At 45.2% G+C, this 20,130-nt stretch overlaps 2 long non-coding RNA genes across 2 annotated transcripts in view; one reads left to right on the top strand and one right to left on the bottom strand.

The window, feature by feature from the left end:
* On the top strand, positions 1 to 15,965 carry LOC140464593 (uncharacterized). The gene is made up of 3 exons (XR_011954943.1): positions 1 to 226; positions 7,148 to 7,319; positions 15,072 to 15,965. It is a non-coding gene; the product is annotated as an uncharacterized lncRNA (long non-coding RNA).
* Positions 15,595 to 20,130, bottom strand: part of LOC140464594 (uncharacterized) — a 22,967-nt gene continuing 18,431 nt past the window's right edge. Inside the window, exon 2 of the long non-coding RNA XR_011954944.1 lies at positions 15,595 to 16,330. This is a non-coding gene — a long non-coding RNA (uncharacterized lncRNA). The remainder of the gene's footprint in view (positions 16,331 to 20,130) is intronic.

The raw sequence follows: 20,130 nt of genomic DNA on the forward strand, positions 1-20,130 counted from the left end.
GTGTATGCAAGGCCGAACACAAAGGGTCAAATTTTCTCCAATGTTCAATACAATAAGTAATGCATCCAGGCACTAGGACCCCGTAGAGTACGAGCATGAATTGTGATAGGCTGCCGGACCATCACTGCTCCCTCTCTCTGTGTCTCTGCTGCCCTGTGCAGCCCAGAAGCCAGGAACACAGCCACCTCATCCCATTCCCCCAGGGTCAAGTTCCACAGCGCCAAAGGTAAGTGTAGGTTACTGAAGGAAGGGGAGAGGGCGGAGGAGGAGGGGGGGAGTTGCTTGCAGAGGTTCCTTTTTCCCCCAAAGAGTTTTTGAGACTCAATGATTTTAATCTTAGTCGGAGGTTGGGGGAAGGTGGGTCGGCAGGGGGTGCCTGGCGAGACAGAAGGAAAGACGCCAATTAAATTTCTCTCATTAAAGATCCTGTGACCGTGGGGAATTGACAGGGCGGCCCTGCTTATTTAGTTTGTTTGTCTAGTGTTTTGTGTCGGCTGTCTGTCCCATCTGTAAATCTTTGTCCGACCTGTTCGTTTCTGTGTCAGTGCTGCAGTCTGTTCTCTCTTCCCAGCTCGAACCAGAGGTCAATGAGATTGTGGGACCCCAAAGCCCCCAGGAGAAGGACCAGCCCAGGGACAAGTCTGACTTGTCCCACTGAGGCGGCGGTCCGCGGACACCAACTCTCTCAGGGAAGTAACAAGCACCAGGGTAACCATTCCTGCTCGGACAGTAAGGTCAGGAATATCCTGGTTATACTGGTCACCAGCCAATATTGTTTGAGAACAGAATAGGGAAGCTATCTATGTACGGCGACCTACCTTCGTATGGCATGAGTTTAGATAAGTTTAGGGAAGTGTTCAGACTGTGGAATACAGTTCCAGACAGAACCTTTACCCGGGATGGATCGGACAGATCCACCTTTCCCCGGGCTGGATCAGGAACTCAGTTTGTGTTCTGGCTCAAGTTGGATCACGCATCTGCCCGAATGGGGTATAATTTAGGATGAAAATGTGTTGCTGGAAAAGCGCAGCAGATCAGGCAGCATCCAAGGAACAGGAGAATCGACGTTTCGGGAAGGGCTTATGCGGGTTGTAAGTGATGAAAGAAAATCACATCCTGTGAATGTAGAATGTGGTCAGAAAGAAAGTGGTTAAAGTCATATCAGCTGAACATTGGGACAGGAATGACCCTACTCTGAGGTTTGTGTGTTTGTAAGACTGATATTGGAAGATATTGGAAAATTTCTGCCCCATATTTGAAATAGGACTTTTAAAAATAATTCTTGGATTGTGTAACATTTTTCTCTTGTCTGTCTTTAAACTTCAATGTTTTTTTGTTAAAAGGACAATGACAGCCTCTTGTGAATACATTCAGACATTCAGAGTCTGACCAGCATAGCAAACAAAAAGAAAATATATCATTCAAGCGAAGCTCACTCTGGGATCTGACTGACCTAGTATTATCATCACATTACATCATAACAAAATTAATGGTTTGAAATTCAAAAAAATCATGATTGAGATATGCTCTACACTCAGTAATATAGCTGTACATGATTTTAACTTATTTACAGCACAGAAGGAGACTATTTCATTTATCGCATCTGCTGCTGGAGGTTCCATCACACAATACTTGCATTTTTTCTTTGAAGTGAAAATCTTGCCGAATCTAATTAAAGTGTTTGCTTTGGTTGTAGCCTGATTCACTCAACATTTTGTTAAAATTGTATACTTCAGAAAGAGTCATAGAGTTGTAGAGTCCTGTAGCATGGAGACAGGCCTTTTGGTCCAAACTGGTAGATACCGACCAAAATGTCCACCCACATGAACCCTATTTCCCTGCACTTGGCCCATATCCTTCTAATCCTTTCCTAGCCATGTATTTGTCGGATTACCTTTCCCACGTTGTTAATGTACCTGCCTCAACCTCTTCCACTGGTAGCTTATTCCATACGCATACCAGCCTCTGTGTAAAAAAAGTTTCCCCTCAGGTTCCCTTTTATTCTTTCCTCTCTAACCTTAAACTGATGCTCTCTACTCCTCGATTCCCCAACCCTGGGAAAATGACTGAGTTTGTTCACCTTATCCATGCTTCTCATGACCTTGAACACCTCTGAAAGGTCCACCCTAGTCTCTTACGCTCTAAAATAAAAGGCCCCTACAACTCATACGATGGAGTCCAGGCAAAATTCTTGTAAATTTCTTCTGCACTGTTTCCAGTTTATTAACATTCTTCCAATAACAAGGTGAGCAAAATTGAACACATTACTTCCAAGTGCATCCTCACCAACATCCTGTATAACTACAACATAACTTCTCAACTTAGAGTCATAGAGTCACAGAAATGTACAGCATGGAAACAGACCCTTCGGTGCAACCCGTCCATGCCGACCAGATATCCCAACCCAGTCTAGTCTCACCTGCCAGCACCCGGCCTATATCCCTTTAAACCCTTCCTATTCATATACCCATCCAAATGCTTCTTAAATGTTGCAATTGTACCAGCCTCCACCACATCCTCTGGCAGCTCATTCCATACACGTACCACCCTCTGCGTGAAAACATTGCCCCTTAGGTCTCTTATATCTTTCCCCTCTCACCCTAAACCTATGCCCTCTAGTTCTGGAATCCCTGACTCCAGGGAAAAGACTTTGTCTATTTATCCTATCCATGCCCCTCATAATTTTGTAAACCTCTATAAGGTCACCCCTCAGCCTCTGACGCTCCAGGGAACACAACCCCAACCTGTTCAGCCTCTCTCTGTAGCTCAGATCCTCCAACCCTGGCAACATCCTTATAAATCTTTTCTGAACCCTTTCAAGTTTCACATCTTTCCGATAGGAAGGAGACCAGAATTGCACACAGTATTCCAACAGTGGCCTAACCAATGTCCTGTATAGCTGCACCATGACCTCCCAACTCCTTACTGAATACGATGACCAATAAAGGAAGGCATACCAACCGCCTTCTTCACTATCATATCTACCTGCGACTCCACTTTCAAGGACCTATGAACCTGCATTCCAAAGTCTCTTTGTTCAGCAATACTCCCCAGGACCTTTTCATTAAGCGTATAAGTCCTGCTAAGATTTGCTTTCGCAAAGTGCTGCACCCTGTATTTATCTGATTTAAACTCCATCTGCCACTTCTCAGTCCATTGGCCCATCTGGTCCAGATCCTGTTGTAATCTGAGGTAACCCTCATTGCTGTCCACTACACCTCCAATTTTGGTGTCATCTGCAAACTTACTAACTGTACCTCTTATGCTCACATCCAAATCATTGATGTAAATGACAAAAAGTAGAGGCCCAGCACCAATCCTGTGGCACTCCACTGGTTACAGGCCTCCAGTCTGAAAAACAACCCTCCACCACCACCCTCTGCCTTCTACCTTTGAGCCAGTTCTGTAACCAAATGGCTATTTCTCCCTGTATTCCATGACATCTAACTTTGCTCATCAGTCTCCCATGGGGAACCTTGTCGAACGCCTTACTGAAGTCCATATAGATCACATCTACCGCTCTGCCCTCATCAATCCTCTTTGTTACTTCTTCAAAAACTCAATCAAGTTTGTGAGACATGATTTCCCACGCACAAAGCCATGTTGACTATCGCGAATCAGTCCTTGCCTTTCCAAATACATTTATATCCTGTCCCTCAGATTCCCTCCAACTTGCCCACCACCGATATCAGGCTCACTGGTCTATAGTTCCCTGGCTTGTCTTTACCGCCCTCCTTTAACAGTGGCACCATGTTTGCCAACCTCCAGTCTTCTGGCACCTCACCTGTGACTATCGATGATACAAATATCTCAGCAAGAGGCCTAGCAATCACTTCTCTAGCTTCCCACGGAGTTCTCGGGTACACCTGATCAGGTCCTGGGGATTTATCCACTTTGAACTGTTTCAAGACATCCAGCACTTCCTCCTCTGTAACCTGGACATTTTGCAAGAGGTCACCATCTATTTCCCTACAGTCTATATCTTCCATATCCTTTTCCACAGTAAATACTGTTGCAAAATATTCATTTAGTATCTCCCCCATTTTCTGTGGGTCCACCAATGGCCGCCTTGCTGATCTTTGAGGGGCCCTATTCTCTCCCTAGTTACCCTTTTTTCCTTAATATATTTGTAAAAACCCTTTGGATTCTCCTTAATTCTATTTGCCAAAGCTATCTCATGTCCCCGTTTTGCCCTCCGGATTTCCCTCTTAAATATACTCCTACTTTCTTTATACCCTTCTAAGGATTCATTCGATCTATCCTGTCTGTACCTGACATATGCTTCCTTCTTTTTCTTAACCAAACCCTCAATTTCTTTAGTCATCCAACATTCCCTATACCTACCAGCCTTCCCTTTCACCCTGACAGGAATATACTTTCTCTGGATTCTTGTTATCTCATTTCTGAAGGCTTCCCACTTTTCAACCGTCCCTTTACCTGCGAACATCTGCCTCCAATCAGCTTTCAAAGGTTCTTGCCTAATACTATCAAAATTGGCCTTTCTCCAATTTAGAACTTCAACTTTTAGATCTGGTCTATCCTTTTCCATCACTATTTTAAAACGAATAGAATTATGGTCACTGGCCCCAAAGTGCTCCCCCACTGACACCTCAGTCAACTGCCCTGCCTTATTTCCCAAGAGTAGGTCAAGTTTTGCACCTTCTCTAGTCGGTACATCCACATACTGAATCAGAAAATTGTCTTGTCCACACTTAAGAAATTCCTCTCCATCTCAACCTTTTAACACTATGGCAGTCCCAGTCGATGTTTGGAAAGTTAAAATCCCCTACCATAACTACCCTATTATTCTTACAGATAGCTGAGATTTCCTTACAAGTTTGTTTCTCAATTTCCCTCTGACGATTGGGGGGTCTATAATACAATCCCAATAAGGTGATCATCCCTTTCTTATTTCTCAGTTCCATCCAAATAACTTGCCTGGATGTATCTCCGGAATATCTTCCCTCAGCACAGCTGTAATGCTATCCCTTATCAAAAATGCTACTCCCCCTCCTCTCTTGCCTCCCTTTCTATCCTTCCTGTAGAATATACCGGCCACTGCAACGGACAGCTGGAACCGACAATCGGAAGTGACAGATTCAAACCACTACAAATGTCGGAGGAAAGATCACAGAAGCGCTTCACAGGAGGCTCCCAAGCACTGAGGATGTCACCTAGACAGGGGATGAAACGTCTGCAACACAAATTCCCAGCTCGGTGAACACAACCACAACATGTGACTGTATCTGAGACTTCCCCCCCCCCTCCTATAACTGCCATCCATCACATACTGTTGCTGTTGCAAATTCCTCATTGCTTCTATCTGTCTCTCCAACCGATTCACTCAATCTGATAAGATTCGCATCCATTAGCGTTTATGGCAGATATAATCCGCAGTAACCCTTAAACTCTCTTTAAACTCCCACGTCTGACAAGAAGTACATATCACTGCAAAGGCCATTTTTGCTCCTTCACAATCTACAGACCCAGAAAATAACACCATCTTATTCCTCTACAAAACACTGCCCCAGGTTAAATTAATAGCTATGGCTTATATTTTAAGTTTATTCAAGAGACTTATCTCCAAAAACATATAATCAAGAAAGAATCCACTATACTCACGACTGCAGCCTTTCTCTTGGACAGACTTAAAACAACAATTAACTTATCTGATTCTGTGCTGTGAACTTTGCCCAACAGTTCCTCCTTATACTCAATGCCCTGACCGATGAAGGCCAGTGTGCCAAAAGCCTTCTTCACTCCCCTGTCTACCTAAGAATGTACCAACAATGTTAAGCAAGAACTTAATGCACACCATATCCCCGGAATGAAAGGCTGTGCTGGATAATCCCTGAGAGCTCTCTGAATTTTCTCTGAGATCCCAGCTTGGATGAAAGTATTTCTCCTGGTTTGTTAAGCATTTAAAAAAAATTCACTCTTGGAACCTGGGTATTACTGGCTGGACAGAGTTTTACTGTCTGTCTCTTGCCCTTGAGAAGAGGGTGGTGAGCAGCCTTCTTGAACTGGTCCAGGCCACATGCTATATGTTGACCCACAATGGTGTTCAGAAGGGAATTTCGGGATTTTGTTCCAGCTCCAGGAAAAGAACAGTGATATATTTCCGAGTCAGAATGGTGAGTGGATTTGAGGGGAACTTGCAGGTGCTGGTGTTTCCATGTACTGGCATCAAATATACAGGAAGAAATGGAATGAATCAAAGTTCCCTGCAAGGCAATGGAACTCTCACCAAACACAATAAGTAATAGAAGATAGACAATTTTTAAATCAGTTATGAGGTGAAAGGTATGGCAAGCAGGCAGGAAAATGGAGTTGAAGCAGAGATGAGATCGGCTGATGGTATAGAATGGGTGAGCAGGTCCACTTTCACTTTGTTTGATCTGCTAAGTTTTTCTGCAGCATTTCATCGAGATGGTGTTTTTGTTGTTTTTTCTTTCTTTTTTTCATTTATAAAGCCCCGCACTACCACCAGAGAGCAGCAGAGTTTATTCTTCCCCAGTGCCCATGTCATGTGTGCGTAAGTGTAGGACACAGTGAAGAAACAACAAGGGCAGAAACCTTATTTGTGTTCCACCACCAGGAAGAAAGGAAACACCAGAATGGCCAGTAACAAGCAACGCCCTTCCCATCAAAGGGTGATGCTGCATGATCAAAAATGTGAAGGGGAAGGTAGGGGGATATAAAACACTCCAAGTCCCACAGTGCCCTACTCTCCCTGAAAACCTCAAGGGTACTCGTTTTTATTTGAGCTACAGTAGAGGGAGCAGTTCCTGCACATACACTGATAGTGCCAGCTGCAGTGAGTGATTTTATGATTTGCAACTAGATGGCGATTTTAGGTCACATTTTGAGATGCAAGCTGATACGCAGTAAGAGGGAATATCAGTAAGTTGAAACCATCTCTTGACTGCTCTCAAAAATGTTCAATTAATTTTCGGTCATTGTGACTAAAATTCAGTCAGCTTCATATGGTCAGGAAGCAGAGGTCACATCCAGAGTGGGACACAGGCTGAGTGAATGTACAGGTGTGGGAAATTGGAGGTGGTGTAGGAATTCAGTGCAGAGCGGAATCAGATGCTTTTTCCTTCCACTGTTTTGACTCATAGATTTTATCTTTTCTTTAAACAAGATACACTGAAGCCCAGGATGGGGACCCAGCACAAAAAAATGACAGCTTAAAAACGTGTTGCTGGAAAAGCACAGCAGGTCAGGCAGCATCCAAGGAGAAGGAGAATCGACGTTTCGGGCATCGGCCCTTCTTCAGGAATAAGGAGGGTGTGCCAAGCAGGCTAAGATAAAAGGTAGGGAGGAGGGACTTGGGGGAGGGGCGTTGGGAATGCGATAAGTGGAAGGAGGTTAAGGTGAGGGTGATAGGCTGGAAAGGGATTGGGGCAGAGAGGTCGGGAAGAAGATTGCAGGTCAAGAAGGCGGTGCTGAGTCTCAGGGCTGGGACTGAGATAAGGTGGGGGGGAGGGGAAATGAGGAAGCTGGAGAAATCCGAATTCATCCCCTGTGGCTGGAGGGTTCCTAGGCGGGAGATGAGGCGCTCTTCCTCCAGGCGTCGTGTTGCCATGGTCTGGCGATGGAGGAGGCCAAGGACCTGCATGTCCTTGGTGGAGTGGGAGGGGGAGTTAAAGTGTTCAGCCACGGGGCGGTTGGGTTGGTTGGTGCGGGTGTCCCAGAGGTGTTCTCTGAAACGTTTTGCAAGTAGGCAGCCTGTCTCCCCAATGTATAGGAGGCCACATCAGGTGCAGCGGATGCAGTAAATGATGTGTGTGGAGGTGCAGATGAATTTCTGATGGATATTGAAGGATCCCTTGGGGCCTTGGAGGGATGTGAGGGGGGAGGTGTGGGTGCAAGTTTTGCATTTTTTGCGGTTGCAGGGGAAGGTGCCGGGAGTGGAGGTTGGGTTGGTGGGGGGGGGGGCTGTGGATCTGACAAGGGAGTTGCGGAGTGAGTGGTCTTTCCGGAACGCTAATAGGGGTGGGGAGGGAAATATATCCTTGGTGGGGGGGTCCGTTTGGAGGTGGCGGAAATGACGAAGGATGATCTGATGTATCTGGAGGTTGGTGGGGTGGTAGGTGAGGACTAGTGGGGTTCTGTCCTGGTGGCGATTAGAGGGGCGGGGTTCAAGGGCGGAGGAGCAGGAAGTGGAGGAGATGCAGTGGACAGCATCGTCAACCACGTCTGAGGGGAAATTGCAGTCCTTGAAGAAGGGGGCCATCTAGGTTGTTCGGTATTGGAATTGGTCCTCCTGGGAGCAGATGCGGCGAAGGTGAAGGAATTGGGAATATGGGATGGCATTTTTACAGGGTGCAGCGTGGGAAGAGGTGTAATCTAGGTAGCTGTGGGAGTCAGTCGGTTTATAGTATACGTCCATGTTGAGTCGGTCGTCCGAGATAGAGATGGAGAGATCTAGGAAGGGGCGGGAGGAGTCTGAGACGGTCCAGGTTAATTTGAGGTCGAGTGGAAGGTGTTAGTAAAGTGGATGAACTGTTCAACCTCCTCATGGGAGCACGAGGTAGCACCGATACAGTCATCAATGTAGTGGAGGAAAAGGTGGGGAGTGGTGCCAGTGTAGCTGCGGAAGATGGACTGTTCCACATTTCCAACGAAGAGGCAGGTATAGCTAGGGCCCATGCGGGTGCCCATGGCTACATCTTTGGTTTGGAAGAAGTGGGAGGATTGGAAGGAGAAGTTGTTAAGAGTGAGGACCTCCTTCACTCAGTCGAAGGAGGGTGTCAGTGGAAGGGTACTGGTTGGTTCAGCGGGAACGGAAGAAGCGGTGGGCTTTGAGCCCTTTGTGATGGGGGAAGGAGGTGTATAGGGACTGGATGTCCATGGTGATTACACCTCTTTCCACCCTGCCCCCTGTAAAAACGCCATCCCATATTCCCAATTCCTTCGCCTTCGCTGCATCTGCTCCCAGGAGGACCAATTCCAATACCGAACAACCCAGATGGCCTCCTTCTTCAAAACCACAATTTCCCCTCAGGCGTGGTTGACAATGCTCTCCACTGCATCTCCTCCACTTCCCGCTCCTTTGCCCTTGAACCCCACCCCTCTGATCGCCACCAGGACAGAACCCCACTAGTCCTCACCTACCACCCCACCAACCTCCAGATATATAGGATCATCCTTTATCATTTCGCCACCTCCAAACGGACCCCCCCACCAAGGATATATTTCCCTCCCCACCCCATTAACTTTCCGGAAAGACCACTCCCTCTGCGACTCCCTTGTCAGATCCACACCCCCCCGACCAACCCAACCTCCACTCCCGGCACCTTCCCCTGCAAAACTTGCGCCCACATCTCCCGCCCTCACATACCTCCAAGGCCCCAAGGGATCCTTCAATATCCATCAGAAATCCATCTGCACCTCCACACACATCATTTATGCATCCGCTGCACCCGATGTGGCCTCCTCTATATTGGAGAGACAGGCCACCTACTTGCGGAATGTTTCAGAGAACACCTCTGGGACACCTGCACCAACCAACCCAACTGCCCCGTAGCTGAACACTTTAACTCCCCCTCCCACTCCACCAAGGACATGCAGGTCCTTGGCCTCCTCCATCGCCAGACCATGGCAACACGACACTTGGAGGAAGAGCGACTCATCTTCCGCCTAGGAACCCTCCAGCCACAGGGGATGAATGCGGATTTCTCCAGCTTCCTCATTCACCCCCCTCACCTTTTCTCAGTCCCAGCCCTCAGACTCAGCACCGCCTTCTTGACCTGCAATCTTCTTCCCGACCTCTCCGCCCCCACCCCCTCTCCGGCCTATCACCCTCATCTTAACATCCTTCCGCCTATCGCATTCCCAACGCCCCTCCCCCAAGCCCCTCCTCCCTACCTTTTATCTTAGCCTGCTTGGCACACTGTCCTCATTCCTGAAGAAGGGCTTATGCCCGAAATGTCGATTCTCCTGCTCCTTGGATGCTGCCTGACCTGCTGTGCTTTTCCAGCAACACATTTTAAGCTCTGATCTCTAGCATCTGCAGTCCTCACTTTCTCCTACAAAAAATGACATCAAAGGGGTTCATTGATTAGTGACAGCTATCAATTTGATATCCACTATGGTTTGCAGAGGGATGTTGAGTTGCATGGAAAATTATGGAAAGGGTTAAGTGGGGAGGGGAGAGCTCAGCAGAGTCATGTACAGCATGGAAATAGACCCTTCAGTCCAACCTGCCCACGCCAACCAGACATCCTAACCCAATCTAGTCTCACCTGCCAGCACCCAGCCCATATTCCTCCAAACCCTTCCTATTCATATACCCATCCAAATGCCTCTTAAATGTTGCAATTGTACCAGCCTCCACCACTTCCTCTGGTAGCTCATTCCATACACGTACCACCCTCTGCATGAAAAAGTTGCCCTTCGGTCTCTTTTATATCTTTCTCCTCTTACCCTAAACCTATGCCCTCTAGTTCTGGACTCCCTGACCCCAGGAAAAAGACTTTGTCGATTTACCCTATCCATGCCCCTCATAATTTGTAAACCTCTATAAGGTCACTCCTCAGCCTCCGACGCTCCAGGGAAAACAGCCCCAGCCTGTTCCGTCTCTCCCTAAAGCTCAAATCCTCCAACCCTAGCAACATCCTTGTAAATCTTTTCTGAATCCTTTCAAGTTTCACAACATCTTTCCGATAGGAAAGAGACTAGAATTGAATGCAATATTCCAACAGTGGCCTAACCAATGTCCTGTACAGTCGAACATGACCTCCCAACTCCTGTACTCAATACTCTGACCAATAAAGGAAAGCATACCAAACGCCTTCATCACTGTCCTATCTACCTGCAACTCCACTTTCAAGGAGGTATGAACCTGCACCCCAAGGTCTCTTTGTTCAGCAACACTCCCTAGGACCTTACCATTAAGTGTATAAGTCCTGCTAAGATTTGCTTTCCCAAAATGCAGCACCTCACATTTATCTGAATTAAACTCCATCTGCCACTTCTCAGCCCATTGGTCCATCTGGTCAAGATCCTGTTGTAATCTGAGGTAACCCTCTTTAGTGGGGCAGAGAGTCTGGAAAGGTTCAGGAATATAGTTCAGGCGCAGCAGTTAAATGGATAACTATGAGGAGGGGTAATCAAAGCAGGACTGAAGGTGTTGTACTTAATGGCACACAGTCTATGAAACAAGGTGAATAAGCTTGGAGTGCAGATTTAAATTAGCAAGTATGATGTTGTGGGTGCAGACGTGGCTGCAAAGGGATCTGGGCTGGAAACTAAATACAGGCAGACAGACAGGGTTGACTTGTTAGTAAGGAATGAAACTAACAAAATAGACCCTGATGCAAGTTATGTACACGCCTCCTGGAAGAGTTAGGATTTGGGGCATGTAAGAAAGGCACTACCACAATAGTAATGGGGGATTTCAATGTGTGAATGGACAGGGAACATCAGGTTGTTGGCAGATCCTTAAAACAGAGAATTTATGGAATGTCTACAAGATGGCGTTTTTTTGGAGCAGCTTGTAGTAGACCCCACTAGAGAACAGTCAGTGATATGTAATGAGGCAAAATTGATTAGGGAGCTTAAGGTGAAGGAACCTTCGGGGCCAATCACGATAATGGCTACACTTCATTGTGCAGTTTGATGGGGAGAAGATGGAATCACATGTTACTGTACTACAGGGACAACGGTGTAGCATCAGTGGGAGCAGGGTAATTCCTCAGGGCAATTTGGGAGGCACAGCAGAAATTCATCCCAAGGAAGAAGCGTACTAATGGGAGGATGAGGTAACCATGGCTGACAGGGAAATCAGGGGCAGCATAAAGGCAAAATGAAAAGCATTAAACATGGTGAAGATGAGTGGGAAGGTAGAGGACTGAGAAGCCTTTTAAACCCAGCAGAGGAATCTTTAAAAAAACTAAATAATAGGGGAGAAGATGAAATCTGAGGGGAAAGTTACCTGGTAATACGGAAGAAGATTGCAAAAGTAGAGTTTAGATATATAAAAGGTGAGAGAGATGTAAGAGTGAGCATTGTACTGCCGGAAAATGAGGCTGGAGAAGTCACATTGGGAAAAGAAATGGCAAACAAACTGAAGAGGTACTTTATATCAGTTTTCACAGAGGGAGACCCCAGCAGCATAACAACATTTCAAAACAGTCAGGTGCAGAGTTAAGTGTGGTGGCCAACAATAAGGAGATGTTGGGAAGCTGAAAGGTCTGCAGTTGGATAAATCACCCAGAGCAAAGAAGTGGCAGATGGAATACCGTTTGGGAAAGTGTGAGGATATGTACTTGGGTAGGAAGAATCGAGGTGTAGACTATTTTCTAAATGGGGAAAGACTTTAGAAAATGGAAGCACAAAGTGATTAGGGAATGCTGGTTCAGGATTCTCTTAAGGTTAATGTGTAGTGGGCAGTTAGGAAGGCAAATACAATGGTAGCATTTGTGGAAACGTTTTTCCCTGATAGGGAATGAAAATTCGGGAGGCAGGCAAGATGCAGATGAGTGGAAGCTTATTCCTGCAGAAAACCAGTTAAAAGCAGGGAGAGGGTCAAAGGATCTTCCCTGAATCTGGCCTCAATGTACGAAATCAATGATTCACTTAATCTTTGGCTGAAATCAGAGGATCGATCAATGACACACCCTAACTTGTTCAGTAAAAAACAGTATTTTTATACATTTGCGTATAATATTGATCACACACAACATGGTTACAGCCCTTCTCTCATAATCCATATTCCTAATCCAGTAAAACACCTAATTAATGATGGGCATTTCTTTGTCCATACGTAAGTCCTCATGATCTCATGGCTTTTAACAGGCACTATTATCTCGAGACATTGGGATCTTTCTATGCATCCTGCTCATTTGCATTACAAAGTTTATTGCTGTACTCCTTCAGGCCTCTCAGGATGGCTTGCTCTGAGGAGATGTTTGAATTCAATTATTTATTGTATCTTGTGTGCTGTTTTTATCAAATTCAGTTATTACTCTGTCTTCCCCACCATCCTAATTGTGCATGCAAAAATACAAAAGACAGTTAGTTTTGACTAGTTGCTGTCAGACTTGTAGTATTGATTTCTGTTAGGAAGTTAGTTAGAAAGTGTAAGGTTAAATACAGCTTTTCCTACGCTTAGTACTTTGGGCTTTAAGCAATCTCTTTTGTTCAGGGGGCAGGATGGTATTTCCTGAAGCTAATTACGTCTAAATGCTTTTTAAAATTCTTTTATTAAGTGTTGATTTTTTTAAAGCTAAAACTATCCTTATGATTCCCAAGGGAATTTCTAACTAGAATCTATTGCAGAACAATTCAATTCAAAGAAACAACTACAAAATAACTAACTATTGTCCTGGTGATGACTTAAGGAGGTGACTGGGCTTATCTCATGCTTGGTGTTCATTCATTCACTGGGCAATTACTTTTGGATTAATAAAGGCTCGGATCAGTTGCTTGACTATTTTAGAGACATGCCCTTTATCAGTACTGTCTGGAATGGGGTACAGAGGGAAGGCACAAGCTTGACATGCCCACCTCGCTGCTATTTAGGGGATTTTAATGGTGAATGAACAACCTTTCAAGAACTTCTAAACATCGGAGCAATGATTAACTGTGTTCCTGGCAAATGGGTGCAGGCTGTGTCCAACCACTATTTCCATCATGTATATCTGCAGTACATTACAAATTCAGCATGCTTATCCTAAAAAGTGATGCATCATTCTGCAGAAACTTTACTGATACTCTATCCACTATCCAGAAAGATATCAGGAAAGGTTTTATTCGTGCCAGCAGCGACAGTTCAGTCTGAGCTGCATGTACACATCTGTTTCTGGTGTTTTTCCGTTCTGCAGCAGGAGTTCGCCTAATCATCAACACGGGATTCCTTTCACAGAGTCCATGCTGTAAGAGACTTTGAGCCACAGTATGGCTGGCCACAATGTTCATGTTTGCAAACATTTCTATAAAACGATCGTTGACAATTCTTGCTCCTGCATCAATTAGAAACGTAGCACTTGACCCAAGATTTGTGTTCATGTTTCATTAGTTGGCTTCTCTAACTATTAACAGCAGTAAATATTTGCAGTTATCTTTTGAGCTGTTTCCAACAATTCCTTCCCGCCTAACACCCATCACTTCTGTCTAAAAGCAATCTCCTTGAAATAGGGAGTTGGTTTATATATTCCATCTGCTGAATATATGCTTTGCATATTTGATAAGGGTGGCACGGTGGCACAGTGGTTAGCACTGCTGCCTCACAACGCTAGAGACCCAGGTTCAATTCCCCCCTCAGGCAACTGTCTGTGTGGAGTTTGCACATTCTCGCTGTGTCTGCTTGGGTTTCTTCCGGGTGCTCCGGTTTCCTCCCACAGTCCAAAAATGTGCAGGTCAGGTGAACTGGCCATGCTAAGTTGCCCATAGTGTTAGGTGAAGGTAAAATGTAGGGGAATGGGTCTGGGTGGGTTGCTCTTCGGAGGGTCGGTGTGGACTTGTTGGGCTAAAGGGAGTGTTTCCACACTGTAAGTAATCTAATCTTAAAAAAAACTGTCCATAGTCTTTCATCTCTAACATCTGAAGATTCTCGTAATGGTACAAATAAAATAGGAGACTGAGATTTATTTAAGCCTGCCAGTGGCTTGTCTGAGCTGTTCCATTGTCCATTCATTAAATTATTAATTTCAGCTCAGACTGTCTTTTGTTTAATCCACGTCACTTTAATGAAACTTTGCCAACTTACCTTTGTTAGGAAATTCCAGTGGTATTTCTCAATCAGTGCATTTGGTGCCTTTTTAAAAGGATTCCAGTCCATGGAAGTCCCAGGAAAAAGGAAATTAACAGGAAGGTCACATTAAATTAGCATATGGAATTGAGAGATCTATAGTCCATATTGTTATGATCCCAGTTGATGGTATGTCATGCCACACATGATTTTATAAACCTCTATATGGTCATCCCTCAATTTTCTATGCTCCAGGAAATAAAATTCCAGCTGACCCAGCCTCTCCTTGTAACTCAAACTTTTCAGTCTTGGTAACACCCTGGTGAATCCTTTCTGTAACCCCTCCAATGTAATAACATTCTTCCTATAGCAGAGTTACCAGAACTGAACACAGTGCTCCAAATGTGGCCTCACCAACATCCGATTCAACCTCAGCATGATGTTCTGAAGCTGTCAGGAAGAAAATGCAATCAATTGTCAGCTGGCAATATTTCCGCCAAAACCATTTATCAACACGTTGTGTGACATCAATCCTGGGATTGTGATCCTTCATCCTGGGCAAGCTGAAGAGACCTCTCCAATTCAGAATCACGGGTGCAGGCGACATCAGCTTTTTCAGGCTCATCCCCATGAATTGTTTTCAGTTGATTCCTGTTTACTGCTTGGGTTTGTATGTGTGAGAAATATACCACAGACAGGTCTGGCTCCGGATCGCCACTTCTCCAACAGACAGAACAGTCCATCATGATCCCCAACCCCTGCGAGGGGGTGGGATGACCTCACACAATTCCATCTGACTGACCAACCGCCCGCCTGCCCCTGAAGATCTGGACCCCCGGGAAGGGCCTCGCGGTTCCCCGATCAGTCAAATCAACACTAGCAGCTCGGTCTGGTTCAGCAAGATTTCACAATTTATTACGGCACTAGGCACAGGTTACAGCAACACAGGGGTTAAGCACTCCTCTGTGTACTCTGAAAAAGCTGCACACTTTAGCTTAAAACACAGACAACTTTTATAGGTCTCTTAACAAACGGAACAGCCTTAAGTGCAAAATTAACCCAGTAAAATGAAATAAAATGACAAATAGACATAAAATTATGCCAATGATATTTCCTGGGAACTGACTTGTTTTGTGCGTCTTTATTTCTAGGACACCTGGTTTCCAAGGTCAATTTAGGACACTTTAATAATATCATATCTTACTTTGTTAATTCATACAATGAACAGAGGACATTGTTTACTAATCTCTTTCAATTAGTTCAGGAATGCAGTTTTCAGCAGAGTTGGATGCTGTTATAAACAGAATTGTTAATTTACTCCGAGAAGCCATTTTGTTATGTTACTTTATGTTACTTGCATTAAGAAGCCATTTTGTAGTTCGTAAAAGCATACATTAATTAGTTGTTCCTGACAACAGCCTAAATCCAGATTTTAGATCCTCATCTCTCCCTTTGATCATTCCATGACCACACCATAGGCTGTGTGGGTATTAAGTAGGTCAATCCAATTGAATGGACGCCAGAGACTGCCATATTTACTCCTCCTCTGGGGAGGAAGTAGGTGTAGGTAATGGCGCCTCCTCATCGTCGTTTGAGTGGAGAAAAAGCATTTTCTGAGTGAAACCGATCCTGTCAATAGAAGTTAGTATTTTAGCAATAATACACTTAACAATAGCAATGCCAACAAAATACCAACTAAAACAATAGCAGCATACATAGCCATATTTATCAGCCAGTTGCACCATGAGCCAAAACCCCAATCTCCCCATCCCGCTCCCTCAATTGGCTGATGTTATCTACATGCCTGGTAATATTCTTGATGAGGCCAGTGACCCCCCTGATGCATATGCCTTTGACTATGGCACAAACTCCACCTTCTTTGGCAAGCATGTAGTCACGAGCGTACTGGTTTGTTGAGAAAATAGGCGTAATTCTGAAAGCGTGTCTTTAACTCCTGTTAAGGCAGCAGTCATCTCATTACCCAAGAGGGTGAGACTGCAAATGAGAGAATTTCAGTTTCGATGGCTAATAGTTCCTGCAGAAAATAATACTGAGAAATGCATACCCCAGAGAGTGAGCCTTAGTGGTGCTCGAAGCCTTTGGATTCTTCCAATTTGTGCAGAATTCAGATGAGACTGAATGTTTGATGGGAAAATCGGTCAGGGAACCATGGTCGGAAAGAGTGTTCCTACAACTACAGTACGGGAAGTGCCTATTTCATTAAGGATAAGGAAATTGGTTGCTTTGCCTTGGCTGAAAAAATAGTAACCAGGTTTAGAATAAATGATGGATGGAGCTTCCCAATAAGAAGCGGGCCTGTCTTTGTGACTTCCCAGAACATATGGATAGTCCATGGCTACAAAGTACGACTGTCCTGAGCATTTGGGGTGAAAGCTGTTCAATAGAAAGAGATGGGTTATTGTCCCAGAATGATTCCTTCCATCCCACAATTAGGAAGATGTGGGTGCCATTGGGGGTCTCATAATGAAGGTGGGTGCTATCACCCATTCCACAAAGGACCTGAATACCAGCGATAACAGAGACACACTCTTCCCCAAGCCATACGCATGAGATGCGAGGTCCTGCAGAGGAGCAATGGCGATTGGTACATTTGATCATTGCACAGGGAATAGTCTTGGGCACATTAATGTAAGTAAACCCCCATCCTTTACCATTGTAAAAATTCAGATAAGCTACCCCGGACTTATTGGAAGAAGTCCATAAGCAGCTAGCAGGTGGGGATAAGTAATAAGCAAAAGACATGTTATATCCAGTAAATGCTTTAGAAGCATTCTATACTCCTTCGTTGGGATTCAGGAGGGGAAAAGGGGTCAGACAGTCTTTTGCTGAAGTAAGGGCATAATAGACCACTTCATCCTGGCCAAATATTCTATTGTGACTTTGGAGAAACAAATTGTTAGTGAAAAGTAACATTTCCCCATCTTCTCTGTTGCGGCGTGATCTATTTGAATGGGGACAATGTTTACCAGGGTTGTCCATAGCACAACTGAAATCAAACTGGCACACAACACCTTTACAGGGTCAAGACCACTTAGACTTGTTCTGTAAATGGACTGTCCAATCTTGTTGATGCAATTGACCACTACAACAGTCATTCTTGGTAATGTTCCACGCATCAAAATAGATGGTTTTGCGTCTCTGGTTGCCCAGGATCATACAGGTAAACTGTCCCTTCTTGTGCACCAATGCTGGCAATGGCAAGAACATACAGCAGGCCAAGATTGATCATCATCATCTATCCCTCCCTTGCAAGGGGCTCATCTGATGAACTTGCAATGATGGAGGTGGCCAGTGACCTTATTAGCAGTGGGGGTGATGGGGAGAACCTGGAAGGGCCTCTCCCATCGGGGTAGGAGACCGCAGAATGTCCATTGTAATAGAGTATAAACCATTCCCTTCTTGTCGAACTATGTACAAAATATACATAATCAACTAAAATAGGTCGCAGCAAAGAAGGAACACAAACTCATCCATTCGGGGTCACCCATATTTTGGTTTGAGTATCGAGGGAGTATCCTATTTGAGGCCATAATTTGTGGTCTTCAGCAGGGGCTTCCCCTATGATTTCTGCACCTTACCCGGGTCTGGCATACTTGTCCTTATACTGTGTCTAACTGGGTTTTGCTGGGGATCCAATGGGACCAGAAGTTTGGGGTGTAAGGCTGCCAGCATGGCGGCTACATCCACTTGCGCTCTACTTTGGAAACAGTATCAGTTTCCTTGACATGAGCTGAATATCATGATAACTGCCAGATTGACTGGACAAAACAACATTTCCAAAATGCTGCCCCATGGGGGCTAAAAACCTTCAATGTTCCCACAAGACTCCAAAATCATGGGTCATATAAAAGCATAATAAAGACTTGTGTACATTAGTAGATTTTCCTTTTCCTAGGACACAAGCATGTTGATTCCTCATGTTAGCTCCGAGGTAACATTGAAGACTCCCCAGTGGCCACATTTCAACTGTTAAAGCAAGGGCCAGCCATTTGTCCCTGGGAGATTTTGCTATCTTGTTCCCAGTCTCAAAGGTGTAATGCTGGAGCCTGCATGTTCCCCTTCTCAGGGTCCCCTCGGGAAAACGTTGCTCAGCAATGGTCATTGGGTGAGCACCTGAGGACGATTCTGCCCATAGTGGGTATCCTGGTTTCAATCAACCCGATCAGGGCTGGCATACGGTATTTGGGATTTTCCTTGCTGTTAAGTTCAGCAGCAATTCCACATTTTACGGCATCTAGGAGAAATGGCAATGAGGTCCTACTCTCGCGAACTAATTTAATGCTCCAGTAGGCCCCTGCTCTGAATCCAACCACCCTGTTCCCTGTCCATGACTATCCCGCTGGTGATCACGACTGCACACACAGTCCGTGAGGTTGTTACTCCACATCCTGACCTCTCCGAAACCCCGCTTAAGAACCCTGACATGATCCTCTTCACTGATGGCTCCTCCTTTCACACCTCAGGTCACCACATGTCAGCCAGCTGTGTGGTTTGCACCCCTCCTGAAACTCTCAAAGCAGCTGCACTACCAGACAGGACTTCTGCGCAGTCGGTGAGCTATTTGCCATTACCAGAGCCTGTGATCTCGTTGACAAACGATCTGTTAATGTTTACACTGATTCCCAATATGTGTTTGGGGTAGTCCATAATTTTGGGACCTTGTGGAAACATAGAGGCTTTATCACTTCCTCTGGATGACCCTGGCTCATTAACAACCATTTCCAGGCCATCATGCTCCCGTCCGGGGTAGCCATTATAAAATGCGCAGCCCATACTGCCATACTGTCACCGAAACAATGCTGGACCACGCTGCTAGACAAGCGGCACTAAAATCCACTGTTTGTGTTCTCCAAGCTCGCAGGTCAAACCTACCACCAACAATTTGCGATCCCATAGGGGGGTATTAGAGCAGCTCAGGAACAAGCAGAGAAGAATAGTTGGATGCACATAGCGGCAAGAAGTCTAATGTTCTAGGCATGCTTGTGCATCCTGATGGACGTATCATTTGCCCTAAGTCCCACCTGCATGTTCTTGCATTGACCTCCCATGCAGGAAAGGGCGGAATGATACACTCTGTACGACAAACCTGATACACATCAGAATTTGCAGCAGCTGCACAGGCGCTTGTCTCAAGGTGTTCAATATGCTTGTAGAATAATAACACTAAATCTTTAGCAAAGTATAATCATCTGCCTATCCCTGATGGCCCCTTTAATCACCTACAGATGGAGTTTGTGCACATGCCAGCCAGACAAGGTTTTAAGTACATGCCAATCATTGTTGACATGTTTTCCAAATGGATAGAAAGTTTCCCCACTAGGAAAGATGATGCCAAGACGTTGGTTAAATGTCTCATGAAAGACGTGATTCCTAGATTTGGAATTCCGGGAGGCATTAACAATGACAGA

Source organism: Chiloscyllium punctatum, chromosome 40, assembly GCF_047496795.1.
Source record: "Chiloscyllium punctatum isolate Juve2018m chromosome 40, sChiPun1.3, whole genome shotgun sequence".
NCBI classification, from domain to species: Eukaryota; Metazoa; Chordata; class Chondrichthyes; order Orectolobiformes; family Hemiscylliidae; genus Chiloscyllium; species Chiloscyllium punctatum.